General features: G+C 31.9%; 1 long non-coding RNA gene across 1 annotated transcript; it reads right to left on the reverse strand.

The window, feature by feature from the left end:
• Positions 1–966: 966 nt before the first annotated feature.
• LOC128668757 (uncharacterized) lies at positions 967–13928 on the reverse strand. Its single transcript, XR_008404404.1, has 3 exons — positions 13777–13928; positions 12730–12861; positions 967–1125 (listed from the first exon to the last, which is right to left on the reverse strand). It is a non-coding gene; the product is annotated as an uncharacterized LOC128668757 (long non-coding RNA).
• Between the last annotated feature and the right edge of the window lie 639 nt (positions 13929–14567).

The following is a 14567-nucleotide window of genomic DNA, read 5'->3' on the forward strand; positions in this document are numbered from 1 at the left end:
GGATAAAAACGAACGTCATAATCCAATCAACCTACTGGAATTACAGGCTGCATTTTTTGGTTTAAACTGTTTTGCCAGTAACTTAAACAATTGTGATATTCTTTTGCGTATTGAAAATACTACAGCTATAGCTTATATCAATCGGATGGGTGGAATTCAATTAATAAATCTTAGCTATGTTTCGAAATTGATATGACAGTGGTTTGAGAAAAGAAACAATTTCATTTATGCTTCTTACACCAGTTCAAAAAAAATGAAATCGCTGATTATGAATCGCGTCGGTTAGAATCAGAAATTGATTTTTTGAAAAATTAATTTCTTATCATGTCATTTTGTTTTAAGCAAATTCTCATTACTCATTAATATTCTGACAATGCCAGTTTTAATTGGTTTTAACGTTATATGAGAATCCAGTACATTGTATAAAAAAAATACAGAAGCAACCACGTGGTGCAGTATTCTACACATGATGAATTGAAGTAACCATATTTAGTGTATAGCCGTTCAAGATAAACTTTGACAAAAAATTTTCAGTTGCTCAATGAGTTCTTTCTATGTTTAATAGGTGGAGTTTAGTCGAAAATCTTAAGGTGCGTTGCAATATTTCATTATAACACTCCCTTTTCGCAACGCAAGTGGAAAACGAGGAAATCTACTTTGACTTTACTCAATTTCTCAGCACCTGTCGTTAAACTGCCGTTAAGGGTTCACAACGTAGAGTCCATAATACACGCAAGTTAGGCCTGCATTTAATAAAATTATTTTTAAGCTACATCGCATATGATTTCTTGCAACAAAGTTTAAATCACATTCAATACTCACTAACACCATTTTTTTTTTCAAAAAAGTTTCTATCATTCTCAAACCAAGATTATTAGTTTCAAGAGAGATAATTTCCGTGAGCAGAGAAATTTATTTATGGTTGTAATTACAAATTTCTTTATTTATGTAATTGATTAATAATTAAATATATTTTTATCATTTTTTACAAATGTTTTTACTACAAATACATTTTCACACATGTACACGAATGATCAGGTAACATCGACTTATGACTCTGCTGGAATGTGATGAGATAAGTTAGTCATTATTCGTACGAGGTATTGAGTGAGGTGTATACGAACACTGAAAAAAATTGAAAATATTATTGCATATAGCTAATGTACTTACATATATATATATATATTAGGGTGCATCATTTAAAATGAAATTTTTTTTTAGCGGACGCACGAAAATTTTGTTATTTATGTTGAGACAAAAATTCTCTGAAAATTTCAGCTCTTAATTTAAATTTTAAGTACTGTAACGGGGTAAATTCGAATTAACCGCGTTCAAATAAGTCCAAAATAAAACCCATCATGTGTACTATCCGTCATGCGACATTACCACCCAGGGTATTCCGGGTGGGTAGCGACTAGTCGTCCGGAAGTGGAAATTTCAATTGCTCGACCGTCAACTCCACTTAGACTTAAGTAGAAGAGAAAAGACAACCAAAGTCAAGAAGGGAGCGAGCAAGTATAAACTGGGACCGAAACGAGAATCGGGCATTAGTGACCGGAACGACCAGACCGAACGGACCTAGTCGAGTGGAGAAAGTTCAACAGCTGAGGAGACGCTACGATAAGACTCCATTATAACCGCCGATATTTAGACGCTGCGAGTTAATATTAGGTAAAATTATTTAATTGAGAGCTTGTGTTTTACTGTGGAACCGAGCGATAAATTATTCAAATCTTTTATCAGTTACCAGGCGGTTAGCCGGTATCTCTTCCAGTGTTGCCAATGTCCGGGTAATTACCCATTTTTTGGGTAATTCAAGGTTGAATGGGTAAATGAGCAAGCAATTGAACTTAGGCGGGTAATAATGGGTAATGATTTTTTAATTCAATTACACTTTATGTATAAATATTGAATAAATAATTTTCTTGCATCATTCAAACTCATATTTTCCCGCTTGCCCTGGTAACTTGAACTTGCGCATTACCGGAACATAATGAGTGATTCACAAAATCAATTGACCAATCAATTTTCATTTTATAAACAACGATATTTTAAAGTTACATTAGAAAATCCCTTAACACGCTACTATAGTACGTGTTGGATGGTGCCGGTCGGAATAAATATTTGAAATTTAATTGGAAAGTTATTTTTCTTCCCTTCTAATTCTTTTCTAATCTATATTAAAATTTGAAAAAAAATTATTTGTGTCCAATTATCGAAAATCCAAGTTAATTTAAGTTCCGATCATTTTTTTACTGCTGGCTGAAAAATTTTAATAATTAACACTGTTACATTAAATGGAGGAGAATAAAACAATTGAACATCTAGTTAAAGATGGTAAATTATTGAAAATTAACAATTATTATTTTTTTATAATAAAACCAGGTAAGCTATTTTAATTTGATATATTGTATACTTTAAATTATATTTTGAGGGTTTGTTTCTTTTGTTTTAAGGAAATATAATTTTTAAAGTTCACCAAAGTAATTTGTTATTCGAAGATCAAAGCCCAAATGAATCTTTAAACTCATCTAATTCATCATAAATATCTGACGAAGAAACTCATTGTAAGTATTACTTGATTTATATATAAAAAAACATCAATTAATTTTCGTTTTATTTACAGTACATGATGAGAGATTAGATAGCACGGATAAACGAAAAGAATAATTTGATAATATATATTTCAAAATGGATAAATGGTTATTCAAAGTAAATATATAAATTTACTTTAAATTAATTTTGATTTAAACATAATTTTAAGTCAAAGATACATTTTTTAATGTGTTTATTTTTAATTTTTTGCTGATGACAGAAATTTCGTAATAAAAAATAAATTTTTTACTTTTCTAGGAAAGTAGTTCAGATTCAGAGAATGATTTTGGAGATAATCAAGATGATCAAGATCAAAATTTCAACAAACCTAGAGTACTGAAAAGATTAAGTGATAAAAAAAAAGTTGTGGCTCCTAAATTTTGTGATGCCTGGCTTAATAACTCAGAATTTAAAAATTGGTTGAAAAAATCAGTTCACAATAATCTTACTAAAGCTTTTTGTAAGATTTGTTTAACTGAAATAACTTGCTACAACAAAAATAGTCTCCAAAGACATGAAAAATCAGCTAGACATTTATCAAATGTCTCAAAACCTATTAATAATAATGTTATTGATAATTTAATTCGAGAGACACCATTGAACCGACAGGTAAAAAAAGATGAGTTGATACTTAGTGCAGTGATAGCAACAAAATGTTTATCTTTTTCGATAATGGATGTTCTCGGAGCTATTATCACAAAAATATTTCCAGATTCTAAGATAGCAAAAAATCTATCTATGAAAAGAACAAAAACAACCGCAACAGTTAAATTTTGTCAAAAATACTAATAAAAAATTTATGTGATTATTTACAAATTCCGGGAACTTTCTTTTCATTGATAATGGATGAAACGACAGATACTAAAAATATAAAACAATGTGCATTCACTGTTATTTATTATGACGAATCGACTCAAAAAATTACAACTAAGTTTTTCGACTTAGCGGAGACGGATGGAGGTGATGCTGAAGGACTTTATTCATTATTGGAAAACGCTGTGACCCATAAAAAAATACCATTAGATAATTTCATTGGATTTTCATCTGACACAACTAATGTAATGGTTGTTGATAAAAAATCAATTTTTGCTTTGCTAAAACAAAATATTGATGGGATTGTTACGGTTAAATGTTCGTGCCATATGATTCACCTCGTTGCTTCAAAAGCATGTGCCAAAGTATCAAAATCAGCCGAAGATTTACTACGAAATTTAGGATCTTATTTTCATCGCAGTTGGAAAAGGATCAAAGAATTGCAAGAATTTCAAGAATATTTTGGAGTCAAAATCCACCGAGTTTTATCTCCTAGCAACACCCGTTGGTTGTCATTAAAAAGCTGCGTTGACCGTGTTCTTGAACAATACACGCTACTTCAATATTATCTTCAAGGCCAATTATTGAAGGACCCATCACCAACATTAAAAACTATGCTAAAAACGATGGATAATCGTTTTACATTTATTACTCTACAATTTTTGAGTTATACTTTAGGTTTTCTTACTGATTTTAATCTAATGTTCCAGACTGAAAAACCAGTATTGCATAAAGTTAAGCCGGAAATTGAAAATCTTATAAAAGATATATGTTCAAATTACATGGATATTGCATACATTAGAAAAAATGATATATTTAATGTAGATCACAAAAATCCTCGCTTATTTGTGCCATTAAATAAAATTTATATTGGTTTGGATGCAAATGAAAGTCTACTTGAATTGATCGAAAATAATGAAGTTCAAAGTTTGGATGTTATAGAATTTAGAAAGAAAATTCTTAATTTCTATATTGAAGTTATAAGTGAAATCAAAAAGCGATTTGATTTTAGCGACTCATTATATACATTTTTACAAATCTTAGAACCAAAACAAGCTAGATCTTACACCATTAAATCTTTAGGTGTTATTTTAAAAAGGTTTCCGGTATTACATAAAAATGTTGTGCTTCAAGAATTAGACAACGAGTGGAAAAAGCATGCTTTATTGAATTTAAGTGACTATGGTATTAATATTAATTCAGAATCTGAGGATTATTGGAAGCAAATTTTTAATCTCAAAAACGCTGATGGTCAAGTTATATCTGAAAATCTAAAAAAAGTTATAAACTTTCTACTTATTCTACCGTTTTCTAATGCTTCTGTAGAAAGAATTTTCAGCGATGTAAAGAACATAAAAACAGATCATAGAAATAATTTGTCGACGGAAACCTTAAAATCTATTTTAATAACTAAAAATTTTATATCTAAGGATAGCGAAATTATTAATTTTGAGCCAACAAACGAAATGATTGACGCAAGTATTTGGGAAAATTAGCGATAAGTATTAAAAAAATCTTAATTAATATCATTATAATAATGATTATTATTCTAATGTTTATTTTTTAACTTGTGTAGTTTATTTATTTCATAAATATTTAACAATGTTATGTTTTAAAAAATAAATTATTGAATAAATTTTAGCACGAAATAACTATTGTGTATTTCTTTATTTCAATACTTTACGATTTAATATTTAATTTTAAATTTGCCGCACTTTTAGTAGATGGCGACACTAACTTTCAGTGTCGGGTAAAAACGAGTAATTGGATTTTGTGGAGTGGGTTATTCTAACTTAAGCCATCGGCAACACTGATCTCTTCTGAATATTACTGATTGCGTTTGATTAAGCAGGTTGAAAGAGAAAACGGGTAGAGGAGAGTTTAGAGATAAAAGAGAGAGACAAGGAACAAATACTGGAACGAGACGGAAAATTTACAATTACCAGACCAGACTAGGACGAGACTAAGACAAACACAACGACGAGAAAGGAACCAGAGAGTTAATTTGTTGTAAAGGTATTTATTTAAAATTTTTTCAGGCAAGTAGCCGGAAAATTTTAATTAATACATCGTCGTATGTCTGGTAGCGTGACGTCTTAACATTCGGAACCAATTACTCGCAAATTAAATAAATAATTTCGTAAATAAAATTTCATAATTCAAACTCGGACGTAATTATCAAAATTAAGTAATTAATTAACTCCAGGCAGGTAGCCGGAGCGATTACGTAGTCAAACATTTCCAGGCAGGTAGCCAGAAATATTCTAGAAGCTTCCAGGTAGGTCGAGTAACTCACGCACCGAAAACTGTTGAATCTAGTCATAGTCGCTAGTCGGAAATTAATTAATTATAAGTAAATAAAATTAAAAAAATAAATAAAAATAATTCAAATTAATAAGAAATTGTCTCAGGAAAAATTATAGAAAGGTCCGCGGTCAAAGTCACCAAAAAAATTTTGAATAGGAAAAATTAAGTTAATTAATGAAATTATAATTAATTAAATAAAGGAAATAATTAAAGAAAAGGTATCAATAAAAATAAGAATTATTATTGTAAGGAACAAGTACCTGAAAAGAAGCACGGGATAAAAGCTGATAAAAAAAATGGCGGAACCTGAGTTCAAATGAAGTGAGAACGTCGCGATGAATTGACTGAGGAAAAGTCGTGTTGTAGTAAAGTTAAAAGTTATTGGTGATAGAATTAATAAAAAGGAATAACAATAAATAAAAGTAGAGAAAAAAATCAATTAATAAATTAATTAATAATTATATAATTTTCTAAATTAATTAATTTATTTCTAGCAGGAAAATTAATTTAAACTCAGTGGGTGGAAAGAATAAAGTCCAGGGGACTGAGTGAGTGTGTGAATGAATTAAATCAGAATTTTAACGGAAAATTGTAGTAATGAAGTATCGCGAAGGTTAAGCGATTTTTAACAATTGTGTGTGTGATCGTGTGGAAATGCCAAAGGTAGTTGGCCAATTTTAGTGGAAAGTTTAGTAATAAAGTATCGCGAAGGTTAAGTGATTTTTAAAATTATTGTGCGTGTGAGTGTGTGGAAATGCCAAAGGTAGTTGGCCAATTTTAATAAAGAAATTATTGCTGGTCAATTAGTTAAATTAGATTAAGTGAAATATTGCGGGTTAATAAAACTACGGTTTTAATAAAGGTATGAGGTTATAAGGTTTATATAAGGTATAATGTTATAAGGTTTATATAAGGTATAATGTTATAAGGATTATAAAAGATATAAGGGTATAAGGTTTATAAAAGGTTATAAGTGAAAAAGATTTATAAAGGTCAAAAAGGTTAAATAGGTTATTGAATAAATAAAAAGGTTTAAATTGCTAATCAGAGAAATAAATCATTTATAAGTTATCCGTCCTCATCCTTCTTTTACAATTAAATAAATTACACCGACTCTGACGATCTAAGATCCGGTTTTGGGAGGCCGTCATCACTTTCAGTGGCGCCCTTAAAAAGGTAATTTAAGGACGACCAGAGTAACAGCAATAGCCCTGTTATATTTGGCGCCCAACTTTTTGAAAAACCCCGTAATTAATTGTAAGAGAGGTTGAGGAGTTAATTTATAAATTAAAATCGTGGAAAAATAAATTCAAAGTAGTGTGTCGTGAAAAAAGAAAATTAAAAATAGTGTGGCATGGCATTTGGACAAAATTCAAAAAATTTTTTGGGAAGTGAAAAAATTGAGTTAAAAGTTAAAACTTGAAAACTTTGAATTTTGTGATAAATAATTTGGGTAGAAAAAAGTATTTGATAAAATTCGGTAGATAAAATATTGAGATTAAAATTTACAAAATACTGAAAATATTAAGAATTAAATAACTCCAATACAAATAATTTTAATAATTAAGAGTAATAATAATTAAAATATTACTTGAAATAATTAGTAAACCGATTACAATAACTATTCCATAAAATAATCAAGTTATAAAATTTACTTATAGTTTTAGTATAAAATAATTAAAACAAATTTACACGTAAAATTTATAAGTAAAATAATTATCGACTTAAAAAATTACTGGATGTGTCACGATTCTATATTTAGAATAATCCTCAAACTCGAAAACAGAAAGATTAAAATTACTTGGACATAAAACCGTAAATAAACGATTAAGTTTCTGTCAAGAATAAAACTTAAAATAAATCCGTCAATAATTTGTTTTGTGATAAATTAATATTATATGAAATATTCAAACAAGTAAAATTATAAATGGTGATTATGTTCAACCAAGAAGAAGATTCAGAAATGGCTGGAGGACGCAGGTTGTCAGCAGGTAGGGGAATTAACCGCTCGACAATCACGTCAAATCCTGTTGCACCATTAAGATTAACAACAGTCACAACAGTTACTACATGTACCAGAACAACGCCAACAATTACAACTACAACTAGTACGGTTACGAATTCATTGCCATCAAATTCACTGACATTGGATCCACCATCGCCATATCCAATACTTTCAAACACATTACTAGGAAACCACGGGACGATCAGAGCCGCAGATGGATGGAATTTTCCACCCAGAACGCAGGCGGGTGATCCCCGTAGGCAGGTACTCGAACAAGAGTGAGTAATTGATAATCAAATGGATTTTGCTGGAAGTCTGAATCATCTTCAGGACAATACTCCATCAGATATGAGACGCATATTTAATCGCATGGACAACAGCACACAACAAATACATCGAATGTCAAATAATCAACGTAATATAAATGAAGAAAATGCTGTGACGATTAATCAACTGTCCCAAATGATGAGAGAGCTTATAGATCAACAACGGGAAATTAAAAACAGACGGAATTCCCGCGAAAATTCATGGCGATCAAATTCATCAGTGGATTGGAGAGTAGCTGAATTCCAGCTTAGTGGTGCAAACATTTCCCCGATGGGTCAACGTTTAGCGAGGGGGGAGTGCCTAGCTGCTCATAGACCTCAGAGCTTGGGTCCCCAACAACACCAGCACCAGCCACAAGTTCAGCAGAATAATCATCGTGATCCATCAGTGGCAGATCATATCAATTATCTGCAAGATCAATTACGTCAACTTCAAATGGGACAACAAGGCCAGATTCCAGTGCCTAATAACGACCACCAGGGAGGTCGAGCAGGGAGTCAACCCCAGGTAGACGGTCATTTCCACGACCTACCGGGAATACCCGCTCAGAACCCAGTCTTTCAACAAAATCAAGGCAGGAATTTCGATGACAAACGGTGGAAGGATATTTTGCAGAGTCTGAAAATGGGAAATTTACATTTTCCTCAGGAGAATATAACCGTAAATGATTTTCTGTATGCTGCTGAAGCTAGAGCACACCGAGAAGGATGGTCCGAGTGGGATTTGTTCAAGGTGATGAGTTATATACTCCAAGGAGCTGCAGCACGGTGGTTTAACGCTAATTATCTGCGCTGGGAAAATTACATCCAATTTAAAACAGAATTCAGAAAAGCTTTCGGCAGCTCAGCTACAGACTACCAGATTATTATGGAAATCAGCAAGATGCGGATGAAACCTGGGGATAACGTCACGGAATTTGTACTAAAGATTCAGCAGAAGTATCAGTCAATGCAGATATCTCCACCAGTATCGGAACAAGTCGCCTCTATTCGTAATCATATGACAGATGAGTTACGTACTCTGGTATTCGCTAGATCAGTCTATATGTATGAAGACTTATTAAATCCGTTACATGAAGCTAGTAGGTGTATAGAGGAGGCTCAACAACCTACTTCTGTAGTGAATAAAACTGTAGAATTCCAAGACAAAACAAGATTTAATTTGATACAATCTCCGTCTGATGAAGCGGTTCATGAAGAAGATGAATTGGAACCGTCCAGATGTAATCTGATGGTTGCACCACCACCAGCAACTTATAACAACAGATATGGCGTACAAATGAAGAACAATACTAATTATTATAGACCACAAAATTACCAATGTAACAACAGACCAAAACAACAAGTTAGACCTCGTCTGATTCAGGAGCCAGGAAGGTTATCCGGCTTCAATCAGAATCCAGTAGTTGCTCCAAAATACAACAGAACGTGTTTCAACTGCGGAGTTCCAGGTCACGTTTTCGAGGTATGTCAAAACCCCAGACAGGAAGTCTGTAATATTTGTTTTGAAGTTGGTCATACTCGCAATAATTGTAACTTAGCGGTTTATAGTAATGACAATAGACCAAATGCTTCAACTTCACCTGACAATTCACCTCCAGTACGGCAGGAGAACAATAATGTACCTGAAGACAATCGAAAAAACGATTAATACCTGGACCGAATTCCCCGTCGGCTCAGGATAATTTTGGAGTAACTGAGGGGTTAAATAAACCAAAACAAGATAATAAAAATAGCCGGTTAGAGATCGTGCAGGTAGTTTTACTGCACTATTCTCAACCAGGCAGTGTATCTCAACTTGATAGCCGGAATGATAGGTCGCAAGTAGGTTCGCCGTGATACTACATTCCAGGCAGTGACATACAATTGGCTACCATGTCCGTGAATACGATACACGTAGAGGATATAATTTTATTAACTCAAGCAAACCGGTCAAGTAATTCTACAGAAATTATTAATCAATTAATCCAATTTTTAGAAGATCCAAATTGTATCGTTGAAGATCTCAATCAAGCAGACGAGAATATTAATCTTAATTCAATTACATCTACTGAAGAACCAGAAAATGATGAACCTGAAACACAATGGGAGGATGAATTTCAACCTGGATTGGAACCGGTTGATCTCGACTTCAATGTATCGTCACCGCGTCCTCTGGAACTAGGCAGTTTCCTTAGCCAGTCTCCAGACTTGCAGGTAGCAGATACCTTCCCAACATCTACATCTCGAGAAGCTTTCATTCCTGGAATTCTTCAAAATAAATCTTTGTCAGCTGCTCAAAAATATCGTCTAGCTGAAAGAAAAATTTTTATTCCTGGTTCAGGTCCGAAGCCACCAGAATATACAGCGAGAATACCAGTATCACTTTGGATTTTTGGTATAAAACTCAATGGTATCCTGGACACTGGCAGTGAGAGATCTTACATCAATGCAATAGTGTACGAAGACATCAAGGAGTACGCGTCAGGTGAATTAAGACCTGATGATACACAAAAGCAAGGTGTTTTACTGGCCAATCATACTTTGTGTAAAAGCCTTGGCGGTGCTCCGTTCATTATACAGATAGGATCGATTGCTAGTAAACAATACTTAAGTGTACTTGAAGATCTTGGACATTCTGTGGTCCTAGGAATGGACTTTGCAATACAATTTGGAGTCATTATAAACAGCAAAGAGAAAACTTGGCAGTTCAGTGGTCATCCTGAAATACATCAATTTGAACTTATATCGTGTAAAGAGAATTCGTCGAAGTGCTTATCAATGACAGCTGATGAAGAAACAGACTTCAAAAATTTCATTAAAACTGAAATGGAAAAATTTGAAGCGATGCCGAATCAAGGACTAACTAACATCATCGAACACGAAATTGTCTTGAAACCTGACGCGAGACCAGTCAGGATTAAACCATATAGACGCAGTCCTGTGATCAACGAGGAATTAAACCGGCAAATCGACGAGTTACTTGAGAAGAAATTTATAAGACCAAGTTACAGTGTTTGGTCGTGTTCACCGGTCATGGTAGCTAAACCCAACAACACCTGGAGATTTTGTGTAGACTATCGGCCTATTAATCGAGTGACAATACCACCAGCTCACCCGTTACCTAATATGTTACGCATATTGAGCGCATTACACGGTGCAGTTCATATAAGTACTATGGATTTGAAAGAAGCTTTCCATCAAATCCGCATGGCAATTGCGTCGATTCCTTTCACCGTTTTTTCTGTGGAAGGACGAGGGCAATTCGAGTGGTTACGGATGCCGTATGGAGTAGTAGGTGCTCCAAGTACTTTTCAAAAAGCTATGGACGAATTGAAAGAGAGATTCCATAAAATTCTAGTTGATCGAGAATTACCGACTAAATGGGCTGAACAAATCCTTGCATATTTAGATGACTGGATAGTCACACACTATATACCTGACTTAAAAATAACGCATCGCAGTAGTCGTTTAGCCAATAAGGATTCTAATCAAGAATAAAATTGATCTCGACCCAGACGAGGACATGGACCTAAAGATTTTTAACAATTGTGTGTGTCAAAGGTAGTTGGCCAATTTTAGTGGAAAATTTAGTATTTATCGTGAAGGTTAAGCGATTTTTAAAATTATCGTGCGTGTGAGTGTGTGGAAATGCCAAAGGTAGTTGGCCAATTTTAATAAAGAAATTATTGCGGGTCAATTAGTTTAATTAGATTAAATGAAATATTGCGGGTTAATAAAAATAAGGGTTTAATAAAGGTATAAAGTTATATGGTTTATATAAGGTATAAGGTTATAAGGTTTATATAAGGTGTAAGGTTATAAGGTTTATATAAGGTATAATGTTATAAGGTTTATATAAGGTATAATGTTATAAGGTTTATAAAAGGTTATAAGTGAATAAGATTTATAAAGGTCAAAAAGGTTAAATAGGTTATTGAATAAATAAAAAGGTTTAACTTGTTAATCGGAGAAATAAATCTTTTATAAGTTATCCTTCCTCATCTTTCTTTTACAATTAAATAAATTACACCGACCCTGACGATCTAAGATCCGGTTCTGGGAGGCCGTTATCACTTCCAGTGGCGCCCTTAAAAAGGTAATTTAAGGACGACCAGAGTAACAGCAATAGCCCTGTTATAGTACATTCTCTCGATTATCAAAGTTTTCTCATTTAAAAAGCATGTAAATCGAATAACTATTCTTTTAAATTACTACAACACCCCGGTTTTGAGCAATCGTTTTGAAATCAGTTCTTATTTGTAGAGTATTTGCTGATTTTTAAAGTTGTTTGAAACGATTTTGGTCTAACTCGATCCATGTTGATTGTATCAGTAATTTTTCTTGAAAATGTAAGCTTTTGTTTTAGTGTTGTAACGTTTACAAAAAAAAAAATTCTGTTTCATGATTTCGAAATAAAAAAAAATATCTAAAAACGGTTGAGCCTGCGGGCCAGCTGCTGAGAGGTCGAAAACGTCACTACTTATTCACTGCGCACACTTGCCCCACGTAACTCTATTTGAACTCTTTGAGCGTTTTCTACAAATATATTCGAGGGTAATGTTGAGGTTTTGTGTATTGCTAATAATGTTTTTAAAGTTGAGTTTTTAGGGGAGACGTGCATGGTCTATCGTTTTCAGGATTTTTTTTTTCATTAAATTCATTGAAATTTTTTTGAGTATAAATAAATTCATTGTTGCTTACTATTTTCAGCATACAAAAAGAAGGTGCTGCTTTGGTGCATTTGTGTAATAATATAACAATCATTATTATTGCAGAAATTACAATTGATATCGAACGATTCATTTTCTTAAATGGATTATTCTTTTTGGAAACCTGTAAAAGATTAATTTTTCCCTTGTTATTTACTGATATATTTTTTTAGATGAAATGTCATGAAAGTCAAATTCAGTACTAAGATGATTATTTTCTAAAATTTTCTAAAACTCCGTCAAGTTTTATGAAATTTCATGAAGTTGTACAAAATTTCACTCAATCATATAAAATTGCATAAAATTTTGCTTCACGAAATATAGAAGATTTTAGAAATGTTATCGACTTCCATAAAATTTAATGAAATGTATACGAAACGTAGAAATTTTTAAGGATTCATTAATTTGAACCCAGTATTTTAATTAATGATGTTATAAAACGTTATGTAGACTTGCAAAATTTTATGAAGTTTTGTAAAATTTCATAGAATTTGAATTCAATGATAACGTTAATGTGTTTGTTAGTTTTTTAATTTTATGTTACCACAAATAAATTTAGATGGCATTGTTTTAAAATATTCGATTTTATCTTGCTAACTCCAAACTTTTGGACAGTAGATTATAACTTTTCGTACTCGATATCTTACAATATTTATTATAAAAGTTTAAAACTTAATATCTCGATAAATACTAGTTATTGATACGCGATGACTACACGTATTGACGTCAGTACCGTAAATACTATTGGGGACTTAAAAATGAAAAAATCCAGGGTTAAACCTAGCAATCGCAAGAAATTACGCATTAATAAACAATATTCTTAATTTGTTTCAGTAATGCCGCCATTAGTTCGATTAATGGATAATATCTAGTCGAAAAAATCTTTGTTGGCGATATAATAATTTTTTTTTTGAATAATTTTTGCCTGCAAAATTTTATAGAGTTTAGAAGATTTTATAGAAAGATTTTTTCAGGAAAAGTTTATTCAATCAATAAAACGAATGTTTATAGTAAAAAATAAAATACAAATTTCACTCACCTGATTTCCTAATTAAAATGAATTTATTGTTTAATACAAAGAATAATTTTATTTTATGAGTCAATGTATGAAATTATTAGGACTCAGTGTTATTTTTAAACGTCAAATACTGATTTGGCTATGTTAATTTAGCAGAGTATGAAAGAATGATGTCGTCTGATGAGATTGTAAACGAATGATGTATCTACAAATGTCTACCTGCCTTTTTATACCATAGGCATCAATTTTTTTCATTTATGTTGTGTTAGTTTTTTTTTTGCTTCGTGATTATAATAATATTTTGGTTCGTTATCTCTAATCGACTGTAAGTATAGGCGTCTGTCATCAAGTTTATCAATAATGTCCGGTGAAGTTGAAATTTAATTTTTTTTTATAATAGTGAATACTTAATATATTTGTATAGGTGCAAATATACATATTTTGAGCCATGCAATATGATTATTGTAATTATTTAACAGTTTAACTTCAAGGAACCAAATGTCTTTGAATAAACATGCGATTGAAATTCTTATTTTATGAATAAATTGATTCAACATGTGTACTTAAATATTTTAATGATCATTCATTTGGAATTTAAAATCCAAATAATCGAGTAAAATTTAGTAAAGTTTCGTCAGACAGTATAAGCTTATTTACTAATTCATTGACCCACACATTCACGCAGAAATCTATAGAAATTTGAAAAAAATCCTAACCTAAAGAAAATTAATCATTTATGCCCCTGTATGATGCATGTATAGTTGTAAGTCTTTTTTTTCTACGTATACCATACTTGGATCATATAGTTTATA

The sequence above is a fragment of the Microplitis demolitor genome, chromosome 10 (genome assembly GCF_026212275.2).
Source record: "Microplitis demolitor isolate Queensland-Clemson2020A chromosome 10, iyMicDemo2.1a, whole genome shotgun sequence".
NCBI lineage: Eukaryota > Metazoa > Arthropoda > Insecta > Hymenoptera > Braconidae > Microplitis > Microplitis demolitor.